Raw genomic sequence first — 16159 nt, 5'->3', positions numbered from 1 at the left:
TTCATGGTATTTTCTGGCTTGTGAGTAATAGTCTAGAATGTCTAATGTTTTGCAAGCACTGTTATACTCTCCTTTGTTCATTAGCTTTGTTTCATCTGTTTAATTTCTGGTACCCAGTGAGCAATATTCAAGGTTCTGTGACCAAGATATGCTGCTTATAAGTTGAGGGTTTCCTGTGACTGAAATAGTTACTATTGAGGAAGAAGTACATTAAATTATTTGTTTTCTCATTTGTGTTGCAGGTACTTACTATGAAAGTTAATAGACTGGAAGATATTTCAGAGATCACTGGTTTTCCTTGTATGCCTTGAAATAAAATATACAAGTAAAATGCACACATTTACCCGCACATTGTTCCTTAGCCATAGTTTGTCTAACCTCTTCCTAAAGCCTTTTAGTTTGGTTTATTCTGATTATTTTATTTTAGTATTTATTAGTATATCTCACTGAAAAGTTTCCTGATGATTAAAAACATTACTGCTATTCCTTCTTCCTTCTGTAGGTTAGAAAACAGTTTGTTACCTTGCTCTCTGCGGCCATATTCCATATTTGAAATGTGAAAAATAAGTCCCTTTTGAAAATTTTCTGTAGATTGAAGACTGCCTCAGGATTACCATTCCACTAGGATATGATAGATGGCAACCTTTAGCTTTGATGATTCTTGCTTCCTTTTTTGGACCCCTTTCATGGAGAGCAGATCTTTCCTTGAAGTGTGTTCCTAAAAGCTGGATGTATTACTACTCAGCTGAGGCCTACCTAGTGCAGAGTCTGTTTTGCAGGCTATACTCAGGTTGGAGTTGTAGGATGTCCCACAGCTGTGCAGCAGTGCCAACTTCAATGAAGCTTGTGGCCAGAAGTGTGAGCGGTTTGAGATCTGCTTTGTGAGCAGTTGTTTCCCCTCTGGGTTTGTGGGATTGGCTGTGCTCGAGCTGGTAACAGTTTAATGCTGCTCATCTCAGACTGGTTCATGAACTGGTCCAGGCCATCCTGCCCTGAGGAATGCCCTCTACCTCTACTGTATCCACCTTGGCTGATTTTCTACTTCCTTGGTCTGAGGGACTGGGTTTATACCCCTAGTTGATTAAATACATATGTTCAGATGATGCTTATTGAGTTGATTGAAATGTATTTGTAAATTACGTTCAAACATTCGGTAAAGACCAAATTTTATCAATAACATTAGACTTTAAGGTTTGAATGTAGGTTTAGGATTACTACAGTTTGATGAGCTGCCTTTCAGATGAACTGCAGGGTCTGAGCCTGTGTTCATTCTTAGCAGTTGCATCTCAAAATTAAAATTAGTTTGTCTATGCTCTTCTTTTGCTGAGACTTAAGCTGTGCATGCATTTTGTCGCATGCTTTCTGAGGGCTAAACCTGTGTTCTGCCTGTTAAAGCTCAGCTTACATAAGACAGCTCATTAAGCTTTGGTAAGTGGGAAGGGTACCTGGGCCCATTAATTACCCGGGGTTTATGCAGGGTAATCTAAAATAGGATTTTGTCTAATAGTAAAATTTGTGTTTGTCCTAATACTGCTGAAATCAAAGCAATTTAAGAGTCTGTGAAACTTTCTGCCCACTCTACATTATGAGCTGCAGCAGTTCTGCAATAATAGTGTCAAAGCTTCTGTGAAAGTTGCTGTTTGCTGTTTGATCTTAGTTTTCAGAATGCCCTGTTGTCCCACAGGCTTTGCTGTTAATGCAGTAAATACCTTTTGGATTCTCTGGCATTAGGTGATAAAATCAGTTAGGTTGGAAAAGACCTTACGATGGTCCAACCACTAACCAAACACTGCCAAGTCTGCCACTACACCACATCCCCAAGTGCCACGGATTTTAAATATCTTCAGGAATGATGACTCCACTGCTTTTGCAGCTTGTCCTAATGCTTGACAACCTTTTTGGTGGATATTAGAAAAAATTTCTTCCATGTAAACAAAGGAAAAAACTGCTGTATAATTTAAGGAATTAAGGTGATGAATTATTGCAATTTGGTTTGTATAAAGATCAGTAACTTCCTGCGTTTATTCTGTATGTGTTTGTGTTTCACTTTTTTACTCCGTCTAGTTTAAATCTCGAGCTCCCAAGGCGGTCCTGATGGTCCTGGAGGTGCGGCTCCCCTTGAGGTCTGCTGGGTGTTTTGAGGACTGGAGCGAATCGGAGCTGAGCCAGAAGAGGGCAGCAGTGCACTTGCACAAAACCTCTGTGTCTTGGCTCTGTAGGTTCTTCTGTACCAAGTATTGAATCCCTATAAAAATCGATTTTAGAAGCAGAAATGCACTAATGAATACCTTTATAAAAGTATATTTATTTGTATTTATAGCCCTAAAGTCTAGGGACACTGGTGTTGCATATTTTAGCCCGACTTTCCCTCCACGTAAGAAGGTGAAGCTTCTTTTTCCTGGTATCACCTTTGTCTACCCTGCAGGTGAGAGGTCATAAAACATACCCATGAGATATGTATCAGCTCTTAGTATTTATATGTATATGTATGTCTTTTAGTTATAAAATATATGTAATTTTTATAATATATAAAATATATAAGCGATACACATTCAAATTTTGTTCTGACACTATATCTGAAGTCTCTTCCAGTCAAGTATCTTTGGGAGTAAGACATATGCTGGTCAGACCTTGCCTTCTTTTAAATGCTTTTCTTAATAGACATAATTTACTGGATAGTCTGATGAGTAATGAGTTAATCTTTTTCCTGTGGATCCAAAATAATAATTTGTATGTAGAACTTATCAGAAGTAAGTTGCATTTAAAAATTATTTATGCCACTGGGGAAGGAACTTTATGACTTCTGATTATAATGAGAAGATGGACTGCAGAACATGCTGGCATGAGTGGGTGCCAACAATGTACATGGTTCTGTGTATTGGTAGAAATGGAGCTGTGGTGTTACAGGACTCTTCAGATGGCCTGGCACATTCCAAGAGATGGTCTCTAGTGAAACCCCTCTGACACCTCCTGTTTGCCAAGGTCTGCCCTCTTTTCTTTCACAATAGCATGTTGTCTTTTGAATGGCAGTGCTGGATACGTGGGTAATCCTTTTGAACATTTTTGATGTTTTAGCTAAATATCTTAATTATTTTATGTGCAGCAGGAGCCATTTCTTAACACTCTGAGATGTCTTTTGGGGTTTTTTTTACTTCTGTCATTATTACTTGTGGGCCCAGTCTAAAGGACTATTAAATGTGTAACGATATTCTCCTGTCCTGGTGGTGGTGTAGGCTTATGAAAGTTGTGTGTGTATACACCTAGATCAACATAGCTCTGTCTACAAAACTAGAACTTCATTACCACATATTTCAGTGTATGGGAGGGGAGAATTCTTATTTGAAGGCATGAGATTTGGAAGTGATGTTGACCACAGAGATGTCTTTGCTCTGCTATGTTTCCTATGATGCTATAGGTCTGACATGACAGTTCAAAACAAAAACTGGCTCCTTTGTTATTTTTTTTTTTTTAATCATGACTGAGGATGATAAAGTGATCTGTCAAGTAGGAATGCTAACAAGGCTTACACTGCCAGAATGCTGAATTGGAACTAATATTCCTTGCAGAGCCATTGTAGAGTAGAATAGCCCAATGGTGAGGAAACCTGTGTTGAGTAATGATGTCTTGCCCCTTTTTAGGGGGAAAACTCGAGATCTCCACTGGAAGGTGAAGTTCCTGGTGTAAATCACGCTGTCTTTAGAGTAGTGGCAGCTTTTTCATTTTTCCTCCAAACTCATTTGTTCAGCTTATGGGCCTCTAATGCACGAAGTGCTTGCAGTTAGGAGATTGATTTCTAGTCTTGTTTTTAAAACTTGCCAGGAAAAGAACTAGTCAGCATCCCCAAGGAAGTATGCTCTTTTGGGGTCAAAATCTTGTGTGCTGCTTTGTAGTCTCCCTTGCCTGCTTTGGCTATTAAGGTTGTACTTTTATACAGAGAGAGGTGAACTGTTTTTCTTTTACACATCAATAGCAGATGTCAGGGCTCTGACGGCTGATTTCCCACTGGAAGAAAAATTTGTGACACAGACCATAGGAATCATCTTTCTTAGCAGACTTCTCTATTAAATACATGAGGCTTTGAACAAATGTACAGACTGATGATATTGCAGGAAATAACCCTTCTCCAGAAACTTCAACCTGGAAGTCAGTGTTTTTCTTTCAGAAACATTGAAGTTCCTACTAACTAAAGACACAGTGTTACAGGGCTACTAACACCTCATTTCTCAAAGTCTTTGTTCTGCTCATGTACAGAGGAAAGCAAGTAATTGGAGAGACTTGTGTGCAAGGAGACATTATAATCATATGAGGTGGTTCTCAGAAATGGACAGTAATGAACTCCGTTTTGGAGCATGGGCTTCCTGAGCTGTCTTGTATGTATTGTGCTGTGGTTATTCCCTTTGTGAAAGTACTGTTTGAATGATGCAGGAGTGACTTCCTTAGTCTCCCTCCCACCACACCTCATCTTTGAAAATGTGTGCTGAATTTCTTGTTCCAAGTGTTTTTTGGGGTGGGTTTATTTTTGGGGTTGGGTTTTTTGTTGTTTTTTTGTTGTTTTTTTTTTTTTTTTTTTAACGAAAGGGAATTAAAGTTTGAGGTAAGAATTTGTCTCTCATTCTCTTCTGAATCCTCTCTCAGGGAGAACATGGAGGGAAGAGGAAGAAGCTCAGCTCAGTGGATGCAGACTGATGTGGGAGGCTTCCTGTTACTGATGTGTAAAGTGGGGTGAGCAAGTTTCTTTTGAGGGCTTTCAGGAGCATATCCTGAAGGAATAAGGGTGGGAGGAGGGAAGGTTACCATGGGAAAGCAGTTTCAGTGTATCTGTCTTCTGTAGAGGGTATGTGTGGGTTCTTTGGTGACTGGGGAATGGCTTGAAGGAAAGTTGAAGACAATCTGCAGACACCTGGTCTCATAATGATAATGTATATTGTCTTGGTTACTATTTATATGGCTATATCACTATAATAGCATACAGTAATATACATTATATGGTAATATATAATGTAATACATTACAGTAATTTATATTGCTATTTATATGTTCTGGATGCTTCCAGATGTATCGTTGTGGCTCCGTCTTAAATTTTATTTGTAAACTGCTGTGCCTTTGGTCATTCTAATTGCATGTGTACCCTGATATTTATGATGGATGGTGACATTGCCTTCCACTCTTTCATTGTTGGCTGAAAACAGCCCTTCTGAAACAAATTGTTTCAGAAGTGTGGAAGAAAAGGTAAATACAGACTATCACTGAGTTGTGTGTAAATTCAAAGTCTAGGGGAACTTTTAAGAAGTAACATAAAGGGTGAACCTTGTACATTGATAAATTAGTGAAATAAAATTACTCCCATGTGTTCTGGATAAAATTAGAAGAGTGGATTAATGCCTTTGTACAGTGTTGCTAGTTCTGCATGTATACTGTATCCAGTAGAGCAGTACTTCTAACTTGAGGAGAGTATCCACTAAAAATTTCTTTTGGAGGAATGCAGGTATTTAGTAACTTTTCTGATAGACAGTTGCATACAGTCACCAGCCCTGTGAAATGAGGGAGGATCATTTCAGAAGAAATTTTGAAGACTATTTTGACATGTTTGTCTCCCTCTCAAACAAACAAAAAAAAGAAAGGATATTAAAGAAATAAGTGAAAATAGTTGGATGGTCACCTGTATTTTGTTTTGGAATTCTTTTTGACCTACATATCATAATTTTGTTGGATTGAATTCTATTCAATCACTAAAGCAATGATTCTTGTTGTAATGGTTGGATATACTTGAAATGGGAATAGACCATTACAGATGAATAAAAAAGCTTATATTGGGAAATAGCTGGACAGTTGTTCTTACTTTTGGTTGTACAAACTGGTGGTGCAGAAATTATTCTATGTCTTTTGAACATTCTGGTTATCCTTCTTTGTGTCCTTTCTATCTCTAATAAACTGTACAAAGTATTGAGAAATTAAGCACAGCATAGATTCCTGTGTTGTGGCACGATGCCCAGAGTGTGTCATCTTTGACTTGTGGTTCAGTAGTGAGCTGCTCTCAAATAATTCCTGGTTATATCCCAAGATCTTGTTCTTGACTGGCAATAAGTAATTCAGAGGCTGAAGGTGTACATGCAGTTTTAGGACTTTTTAAAGTATGTCAATTTGTCACCATTTTATCTGCTATTTAATGTCTTATGAGTTAGTTTTTCATTTCCCTCTGCCTCTTCCCTTCATCTTCTGCAAATCTCCAAAACAAAAAAAAAAAAAGGGAAAGATGACTCCTTCTAAGTTCAGTTATGTGGGAAGAATAAAGTTCAGTTCCAAAGCTTCTCTGCAGGTTAATTGAAAATAGTCACTGAAACCCTCTGCCACCTTACAATGCCCTTTCAGTAGCAGGACTGAGGGGAGCTTGCTTTATTGGGGGAACTTAGAGAAAAATCCATTACTCCAAGGTTCCCAATTCTAGTGTGGATAAAATAACTTGGAATACACTAGAAATGTAATGTGACTGAAAGGAAATGGTCACAGGCTTTCTGAATTATTGCAAAATAGTTTGATGAAAAGAAAAATCTCACTGGAAAGGGGTTACTAAGTGGCCCTGATTTCTTTCTGCCTGTTGCTGGTAGTGGCAAGCAGTGCTGCAGGGACTGGAAAAGATGTTATTAAAATTTTTGTTGGCAGCACATACACAAAGAATGTGGTTGTCCCTAAAGAGGATAAGAGCTTGGTAGTTGCAGTTAAAAATAATTTATTCAGGCTTAGCTAATGCTGCAGAATCTCATGGTCTCTTGTGCTGCTGGCCTGTAGTAAGCTGCAGTATGCAAGGTGTGGCATAGAAGAAATGCACAGTTTTCTGATTGCTCCCTGAATGTGTGCCATGAATGCATTCTATTAGTGGTGCTACGGTAGATACAACCTAAGGATATAAGCGATTGGAATACAGAAACTCTTTTATCTAAGCTGTGCTAGTCTTAATGTCTTAAATTCATCCTACCCTTGAGGAAGAATGAACTCATAAAAGTTCCAGTTTAAAGTCACTCTGTAGTATTTCTTAAAACATTACTAACAAGCTGTGCTGGCTTTTTGAAACCAGCTGGTTTTGCTTCTGTTTTCTGAATTCAGAGAAATGCCTGGTATTTATGTTGTGTTTGTGTGACACCTTCAGGATGACAGCACCAGTGGAAGGGTAGGTCAGAGTAAACCTCTGGCTGCATAGGTGGCACTTCTACACCTGCACAGAACAGTGTCTGAGACAGTAAATCCTGTTGGATGGCCCAGCCGTGCTTCTCATGTGCCCAGTTTTGTGCAGCTTTGCATCTCTGAAGGTTACAGGAAATGGGACACTTGGCTTGTGGAGTTTGTTGGGGTAACTTGGCCCAGCTCGCTCCTCTGGCCAGCCAAACAAGCTGCAGACGGCCCCAGTTTTGCTGTGTGTCACGGTGTAGGTAGCAAGTAGGCAAGACTGGCCATGGAAGAGGAAGACACACCCTGACAGATCTGATGCAAAGCCTATTTCATTCTTTAGAATTATTTTTATGAAATGTGGATTAGGTGCTAAATCCTGGAGTAGCATTTAGAGGTTTCTTATCTAAGAACACCAAATCTCCTGAGAGGCACAAAACACACCACTGCAGTTCATTTTGCTGAGCCAAAGCGAACTGCTGGCTTAAAGTATCAAAATAATATGCATGTTACGATTTTTGGTAATTTATAAGTATTCTGGGTCAGACTTGTGATGTGACTACCTAAACTAATCTTAGGGGTGAATCAGGCACTGTCTTATTTTGGGGTGTAGTAACTTGACAACATCCTTTAATACTCCTGATGTTAATGGACAAATGACAAGTCTTCATTTGTTTGACTTTATCCCTGCATTTTGTTTCAACCTGTTATACCACCTGCTTTCCTGTAGGAGACTTTTTGCATGCACATCCCTTTTCCTGGACACAGGGATAGTGGTCTGGGTTGGTTACTGTCAGTGGGTTCTTGTCAGCCTGGATGGCAGGTAGATGTCACCTGTCACCAGCCACTGGCTGGCTGAGGTAGGAAGGCTTGGGAGGGTTGAGTGGAAAGAAAGGATTTGTTCTGTATTAGTGTGACAGCAGAAGTATCCTGACCAGCTTCCAAAATGCTAGAGAGTAGTACCAGGTGACATAATGCCAAGGCCAGTGACAAATTGTTTCACCACAGTATCCCTTCTATAGGGCTTTCCTTCAAGCTGTGTCCACTTCAGCTGAAGTTGGGCTAAGTGGGAGAGCTTGAGACAGGCAGCTAAAGTTTTTTCCCCTGCAGACAATTGGTTGGGGTAAATGTTTTGTTTATCTTTATTCTTGGAGAAAGTTTGGGTGGGTTTTTTGTAGTCTGGAGGAAAAAAGAAAAAAAAAGCATTAAGTGTTGATGTGGTATTTTTTCTGGTTTAAGGAAATAATCAAGCTTTCCATAATAAGCTTGAAACTACTTTGATGATTGAAAACAGTGCTATAATATATGAACTTAAAATTTCTTAAAATAAGAAATATCTGATCTTGAAATCAAAGGTTTGGTTTTGTAAAGGGTTTTCACTGGATGATATTACTGGTTTTGGCTTTTTTAGACTATTAGAAACTGAATGACACACTTGTATTTGTGAAAAGTCTGTTTAAATACTGTAACTGGCTTCCTTATGATTTAAGACTTAAATACATGTCTTGTAGGCTTCTTTGGCTCTACAGGGTCTAAATAAAGTGCCACGTTATTTGGGACATGTGCTATTAACTCTGGGAGACCCCAAATACAGGTTGTTAGTCTTTAAATAAAGATCATCGTATGGTGAAAAAATACTAAACTTTATTTATGTCTTGTATGTTTTTCATCCTTCTCTTATCTGATTATTCCTGACTAAAAATTTTGGCATGAGAACACTATCTTATGTGTAGGTGTTCCTCTGATCTTTTTGTTTTGTTTTTCACCTGAAGCATCATCATCATCCCTGTAAAATCAAACTTGCTGCTGTATGAATAATATAAGTGTTACGAACAGAGCTATGATTTCAAGTGAACAGAAGAAAGCAGATAAAACACTCTAAAAAATGGCTTTCAAGGAGCATCTCTGTACCAGGAAAGCAAAGTGAAAGTAACTAATAATGCTGTGTATATAGCAGTGATTTTTTAAAGTGGTTCTCAGATGTAGTTTTGAGATTGTCCCAAGGCTTCCAGCATGATTTCAAAGGTTAATTGATAGTCTGTGTTTGTATGTGCATGCCCAGATGCTGGAGAGGGATTTTGTTTGTGTAAGTGTATGTAAAAAGACTGGTCCAAATATAAGTCTTGAGGTGTAAGCTCTTTGTCCTAGTGCTAGGACATGTATTTAGGGTTCTGCGGAAAAGCAGAATGGTAGACAATACTCCGTCACAGCTATATAAAGATGTGATACTATATACACAACATATTAGAAAATATAAATAGTATTATGATGTCAAAGTCTAGGCCTCCTTACCACCACCCCCCCCCAAAAAAAAAAAAAAAATTAGGTGTCAGAACAAAGGTTTTCTTAGCAGCCTTAATTCCGCTCCTTTGTCTGAATTACATTATAATTCATCCCCGCAACTGGAAACTGAATCCTTTCTCCCACTGCCCTGCTGCCCTTGTACTTTAGCAGAGAGAATGCACAGAGCAGAAGTGTGCTGGTCTTCCCCTCTGCTACCTGCTGCAAGTGACTTCCGGATGAGGAACAAATACTGCAGAAATACAGGTGCAATCCGTGGGAGCGTTTGGTTGCTGCATCCCAGCAGCTTTCTGATTCTAGGTTTTCACGACTCAGGCAGTTTGTGGGTGTTTTCTACAGAAAATTTGTAAAGCCAAATACTTCGCACCAAATTCATCGAGTCGTCAGAACTTCGAGACCGTGGAGCCATAGAGTCACTGGACCTTATGGCTGCTAAATTTAAGGCACTTCCCTCTCTCCCCTTGCTGGGAACGCTGAAATTGTTGGAATGCTGGAACTTCTCTGAGGGCGCCCCCGGCAGTGCCACGCGGGGGCGCCGCGGGGCCGGCCCGACGGGCCCAGGTGCGCGGGGCGGGGAGCGCTGCGCGGGCGGAGCAGGACGAGCAGGAGAAGGGCAAAGAGGCAGGAATATGCCGTGCAGGGTTTTCCGTGACCTCAAACGCCTCACGCCCAGAGGTACTCACCGCACGTAATACACATCGAGCCTTAATTCGGACACACCCGCAGTATCGTAATGGGTGTTTGGGGAGTTAACAGATAAATTAAGCAATGGCTGCGTAGCAGGACAGAGTTGTGTGCACATTGCTCTTAGCAGGTTTCCTTTAAACTATCTTTTTGTTTTGATTACGACCATTCTTTCATAACAAAATACTCTATCTAGGTCCAATCCTGCACTTACAGGTTTAAAGAAACGCTGATTCTTTTCAGGTCATGACTCTTAACACTGATTTTAGATAGTACCCCTTTCTCCTCTGGGCTGACTGAGAACAGTATATGAAAATTTGCACAGAAGATGTGAATAGAAACATACATGTTCTAAATGCTCTGTATAGGCATAGATGATGTTCTGCTTTAGTTTGCACCACTAAAAATGCAGAATAAATCTTACTGGCAGAATAAACTGGATTTGATCGTGACAATGTTGGACAACCCTTCCTCCTGTTGAAGATGACTTTGGCAGAACCAAGCCTTTAGGTTAGAATTGCATATTAAAAATGGGAACAGAACCTGCCTGGCAGGGATTTTTCTGTTTGTTTTTAACATCTGTAGCCCAAAAGTTCAGCCTTAAGGAGACTAAGCCTAGGCCCCTGAATCCAATAACTCCCAGAGTTACCTAATAGGAAACACTAGACACAGGGACCCATATATGGAATTTAGGCTATGTGAGTTGAGGCTTACACAGCTATATTGCAGCACTCTAAAATACTCCATTCTGCTTTTCCAATGTGTCCTATTGTTATGGGCTCTTGGACTTAGTGACTTGGCATTAGTCATGCAATCCTCTAATCTGGATCATTTATTTGTAATATCCGAATCTCAACAGCCATTGCTTCCTAATTATTTTCCAGTCCTGTCTGATACCTGTGTGACTTCTCTTCCCAGGCTAATTTCCACAAGATGTTTAGTAGTATTGCTTACCTCTAGCAAATGAATAGTATCAATGATTATGTGTACAGAAATGTGTTGGTGTTTTGCTGAAGCAGAGTCTACTTTTCTTGATATGATTTTTGAAAATGGTATAGAGCTTCCGCAAGCCTTTAAGCAGATGTTTTAGGATATTTTTGTAAGAATTCAATGGGAAACAGAGCTTTGCTGGTGGGTTGGAGTATGTCTTGGGATGGAGGAGAGAAAATTAAATATACAGCAACTTTGAAATGAATGCCTATGGTTGCAGCATGCTAGGTGCTATGCTAACAAGTAGGCTAAACTTGGATGTCCCCAGCACTCCAGTTTGGAATAGTTCCCAGCTTTGGAATATAACATGCTTGCATTTGTATCTAGAATACAACTGGGATTCTCATGTTCAATAATCAGAAGGAGGGAGTGTGAGTGAGGGAAACAGCTGCCTATCTCTGGCACTAGGCTTTGCATACTGACCCTTGTTGTGTAACCTCCATGCTCCAGAAGTTTGAATTCATTTCAGGAGGCTGGCATGCATTTAGCTGGGAAAAGTGTTGGCTAGTGAGTTATTCCAATTATATAAATAGAGTAAGAGAAACTGTTGCTTGCCTGATTATGAGAGTGATCTTAAGCAATAAGCACCTCTACCATAACAAATGCAAGAACAACTCAGACTGCTTATGGTATCTTTCCCCTTCTCCCAAAGTGGATTTGGCCAATGCCTCTGTCTAGAAGAGTGATGAGAGTGGATGGTCCTGATTACTAGGAGAAGTTGTTACTGTGTGGGGAGATAAAAGGTTTTAATAAAAAGAACTTGGAGAAGAACTAGCCAATGGCTTGGAAAGAATAAGAAGCTGTTGCAGCGTCAAAGGGGAGTGCAAAAGATTGCAGGTCAGTTATGCTTGCTATAGCGTTTCTGAAGTGTCATAACCTGGGTAATCAATCATAAGGCTTTACTTTGTGGCTGTTGGTTGCACAGGGCTCCTGAAGGCTGAATTTCCACTGCTTGCATTTTATAGTGAGATGCTGATGCTTGCAGGAGCCAAGCAGGGAGAATCATCCCTAAGATAATAATTTGGTAAGCTGTTCTACTTTCTGCAAGTTGGACCATTGCAACAGCAACTGCAGTATTCTTTGTAGATGCTTTTAGTCTATCAGACTTGTTCTAGTGCTTTTAAATAATATTGCATAAGGACTTAAGCCATAGATACCAGATGAGAGGAAGGAAACATTCTGCTATGTGTGAGATCAGCAAACCCTTTGGGTTTTGCAAGGGAGTGCAGAATTCAACATATATAAGATGCTGTTCTTAGTAGGTGACTGATTTTACATGCAGCTTTACAAAGTTTTGCCCAGTGTAAAAGCTGTAGTGCTTGATCATTCCTGGGCATGTCAGGTGTGAAAATATTCAAGGTGCTGTAAGGTTTCCTTTCACAGGTTTCTTTGGTTTTTTTCTGATGCTGAAGATGCTTGTGCCTTCTTTTCTCAAATATAGAGGCTGGCATGCTCCTAGCTGGCTGTTGACCTTTAAAACCAACAAGAAAAGCCCCATCACAAGCAGGTACTGGAAGGAATAGCAAAGCAGGGAACTTGAATTTTCTGCGTGTGGCACACTTGGCCTGATGGAGTTTTATGTGATGATGTTGTGTTCAGACTTGTATTCCACACTCAGCTCTTGGGTAGGAATCCTTCCTGTCCTGTCAGCCTGGGATCTGAAGATGGGTTAAATATGTATCTGTGAGTGCTGCTTGTAGCACTGTGAGGGAAAGAGTGCATGGTTCGTGGGTATGCTGGGTAGGAAGTTGGAGCCTCTAAAGCCTATCTGGGCACACTGGAAATCTGGCCCATATGAGTAATACACATGAAAGATGAGAATCTGTCCCTATGTCTGTATAGATGCCTGGTAAATCCTGCACTAGGAATCTTTCTTGGAATGGCACAAGGATTCCACAGGATAGCCTTAGAAATAGCCTAATAAGCATCATCAGTGGGAGCAAAAGTCTGGGCCTTGCATCAAGCAGTATCCCATCAGCCTTTTATGTCACTTTGGGATTTCATAATAAACTTTGACAAGTTCTTCTTAGGTGCTTTCTGCTGAGGCAGCACAGAGTCCCAGTGTCAGCAAAGGCCTGTCAACTCTAGCAAAAGCCTGAACAAGTAGAAGACTTGACACAAGGGCTTAGATGTATGAGGAGTGTGGCTGGAGCAAGACTTGTGTAGCAGAGCTTCCTGTTGCAGACGTGGCTATTGCATTTGAAGGAGGTGTCCTGACAGCAAAGCTGATCTACTTTTGCTTAAAAAACAAGAGCAAACAAAAAAGCCCAACAAATAACACATTGCCTGTGGGAGGGCTGGTATTATGTAAAGGATGTTTCCAATGTGGTTATCTTGGTTAAAAAGTATCAGCAAAATTATTCTGAATTCTGACCTGAGATCCCGTTTGGCTTGGGGAAGTTTATATCAGATTATTTCCACAGGCTCCAGCTGGGGAGGCTTGGAAGCAAGTAAATCAGGGCTGGCTTCATTGTGACATTGACTGCAATTATTGACTGATGGGTTCCCAGAATCATTTTATGTTATACCAGGACTGCATTTGTTCACTGAAATTTGCAGTCATCAACTTTTAAAGTTGACCTAAACTGGTATTTTAGCCAGGTCAGTCCACAACTTTCTGCTGTTTCTCTCCTCTACCAAGTTAAAGTTGGATGGGAAATGGAAGAACAGTTTTGTGACACTTTTGAAGCTGTTTCTGTTTAGCAGGATTTAAGACATAGCTAAAATAATCTTATTTCCCCCTTCCTACCATTTTCCTCTGGTTTTTGGCCAATCAATGCAGTGAAATGAGCAGGTGACTTCTTAACCCTCACTAATTCTAAACTGCTGTATATGTGGATGTTTTTCTTTCCAGTGCAACCACCCATCAGATTTTATTTTTCTTATTTTAAAACATCAGATTTTATTTTTCTGACTCTAAATGTTTACAAAGTGAAAAATATTTTAAGTTATAGATAGTTTTGGAAATAAGGGAACAACATACAAGGAAAGAAAAAGAAAAAAAAAAAAAAAGACTGCAATACTATAATTCTTTTGTATTTATACCGAGGAGGGGGTGAAACCATTGAAGGTATTTTAAAAACCCCTTGAAATTAAAAGCTTTTCACAAATAATACTGAACTAAAAAAAAAAAAAATTAGCAGGTGAGATATTTTCATGCTGAATCTAATTTTCTGTGTAGTTAAAACGACTGGTTTTATTGTTAGCTGTATAACTCCTGCACGTGCTACAAAGCAGCCCACTTATCATAGTGTTTGTTCCAAAGACCAAATTTCTGGTAAACAAGAAAGCTTGAATACTGAAAGAAAACAATTGCAGTCATTACATGTAAGCTGTGTCTGGACAGCTCACTTCTGCCTACTCTATTAAAAAAAATCATCATAGTGGAGTAAACACATAGTCACAGCAAAATACTCATTCCTTTCTTTGAGGTGATGTCATCAGTAAGGAAGGACAGGTGAAGCAGTTCAAATTGGCAGCCAATTCAAAGTTAGCACTTTCTTTGGATGAGTGTGGCAGTTTGTTTTTCTCAGCTGTTAGTTTTCTCAGGTAGGGTGCTATTCATTATTCTTAATCCAAATGTTAAACCTGTCTTAGAATCGTAATTATGTTGTGTGCACTGGGCTTAAAAGAGATAAGATTGATTAGCAAGGTATTACATTCCATTTTCTCGTCATGGGCAAGAGGAAGTCATGTTGTACCACCTCTGGGACCACATTCAAAGTTTTTGTTTAAAGGTGGTTAAAACCATAGGTAGACAGTATCCCTGAACTCCATTCAGAGTAGCAATGAGGAATTTTTCTAGGGAGGGTCAGATCATCTATTGATTGTTCCCTAATCTATACCACCTGCTCCCTCCAAGGTTTAAGTCACTTTCAAAACTCACTTTCATCTTTGCTCTGGGAATAAGAGGATGGAGACAGTATTATTTCAGATGCATCAAGGTACCACCTCTATATCCCATTGATGGATGTAATGTAAAAACATTTTTTCCTACCTTCAATGAAGAAAAGAGTGAAAAGGACTCACAAAGTGTTCACCTTTTCTTTATTCTTTAATTTTTAATTTATTTTTTCTTTATTCTTTTATTTTCCTTTATTATTTTTTCCTTTTATTTTTTCTTTTTTCCCCAACTAGTTTCTCAAGATATAAGGCAGACAGAACTGTGTCTCTGTTGAAATTTCATAATAAACTTTGGCAAGTTGTTCTTAGATGCTTTCTATCATGTACTTTTTGATGGGAATTCAGCTTTGTCCCATCTAAATTTTACCAATGACTCCCCTCAAGGAGAGGGCAACCACAGTTGCTCAATATGTGTTCTTCAAATGATGGGTCAGTTTTATTAGGTTCCTTTTCTATTACTGTGGGTTTGCAGTGGCTACCAGAAAGACTTGTACTTTCCTTTTGAAGCAGCTTGTCCATAACATTATTTTCTATTGTTGGGGAAATTTAAAAACAATGCACAACAAAGAATCTTCTGGCAGCCACACTACATAGATTTTCAGCAGTTTATTAAACTGGGGACAGACTTGAGCCAGGCTCTGCAAACTTGAAAAACTTTTCTCCCCAAAGTTTTGAAAGCTTCAGATTGAGGCGTCCATATATGTATTACTAGTAGAGACTCCTCTTTAGTGTTAAAACATATTTTATTGGAACATCCCATTAAAAAATAAAGGGCTTGAGTCCAGACATCAGCGTACAGGTAATTCAGGTGTACTTGATAAAAAACTGAATAGTGCATACAATAAAGAGAACTGGGTAACAGAATCAGGCCTGAAATCAAGATACGCTAAAGACATCCAAGAATTGTTGCTATAATTTTAGAGGGGAAATTTTGCTTAAAATAAAAGCTAAAAATTTGAGGTCCCTTTTATTGATACAATTCCCAAAGTTGTGAAGAATGAATTGTTGGTGCCAATTTTTACACTGCGTAGCTCCAAGTTATCTTTGTTATGCTGACTACGTAAATTTTTTTTGGGATGTGTCTGTAGAAGGCTGGTGTTGAGTCTGTAACACTGACACT

This window comes from Fringilla coelebs, assembly GCF_963513975.1.
Source record: "Fringilla coelebs genome assembly, chromosome: 6".
Taxonomy (NCBI): Eukaryota; Metazoa; Chordata; class Aves; order Passeriformes; family Fringillidae; genus Fringilla; species Fringilla coelebs.
This window is presented reverse-complemented; position numbering follows the sequence as displayed.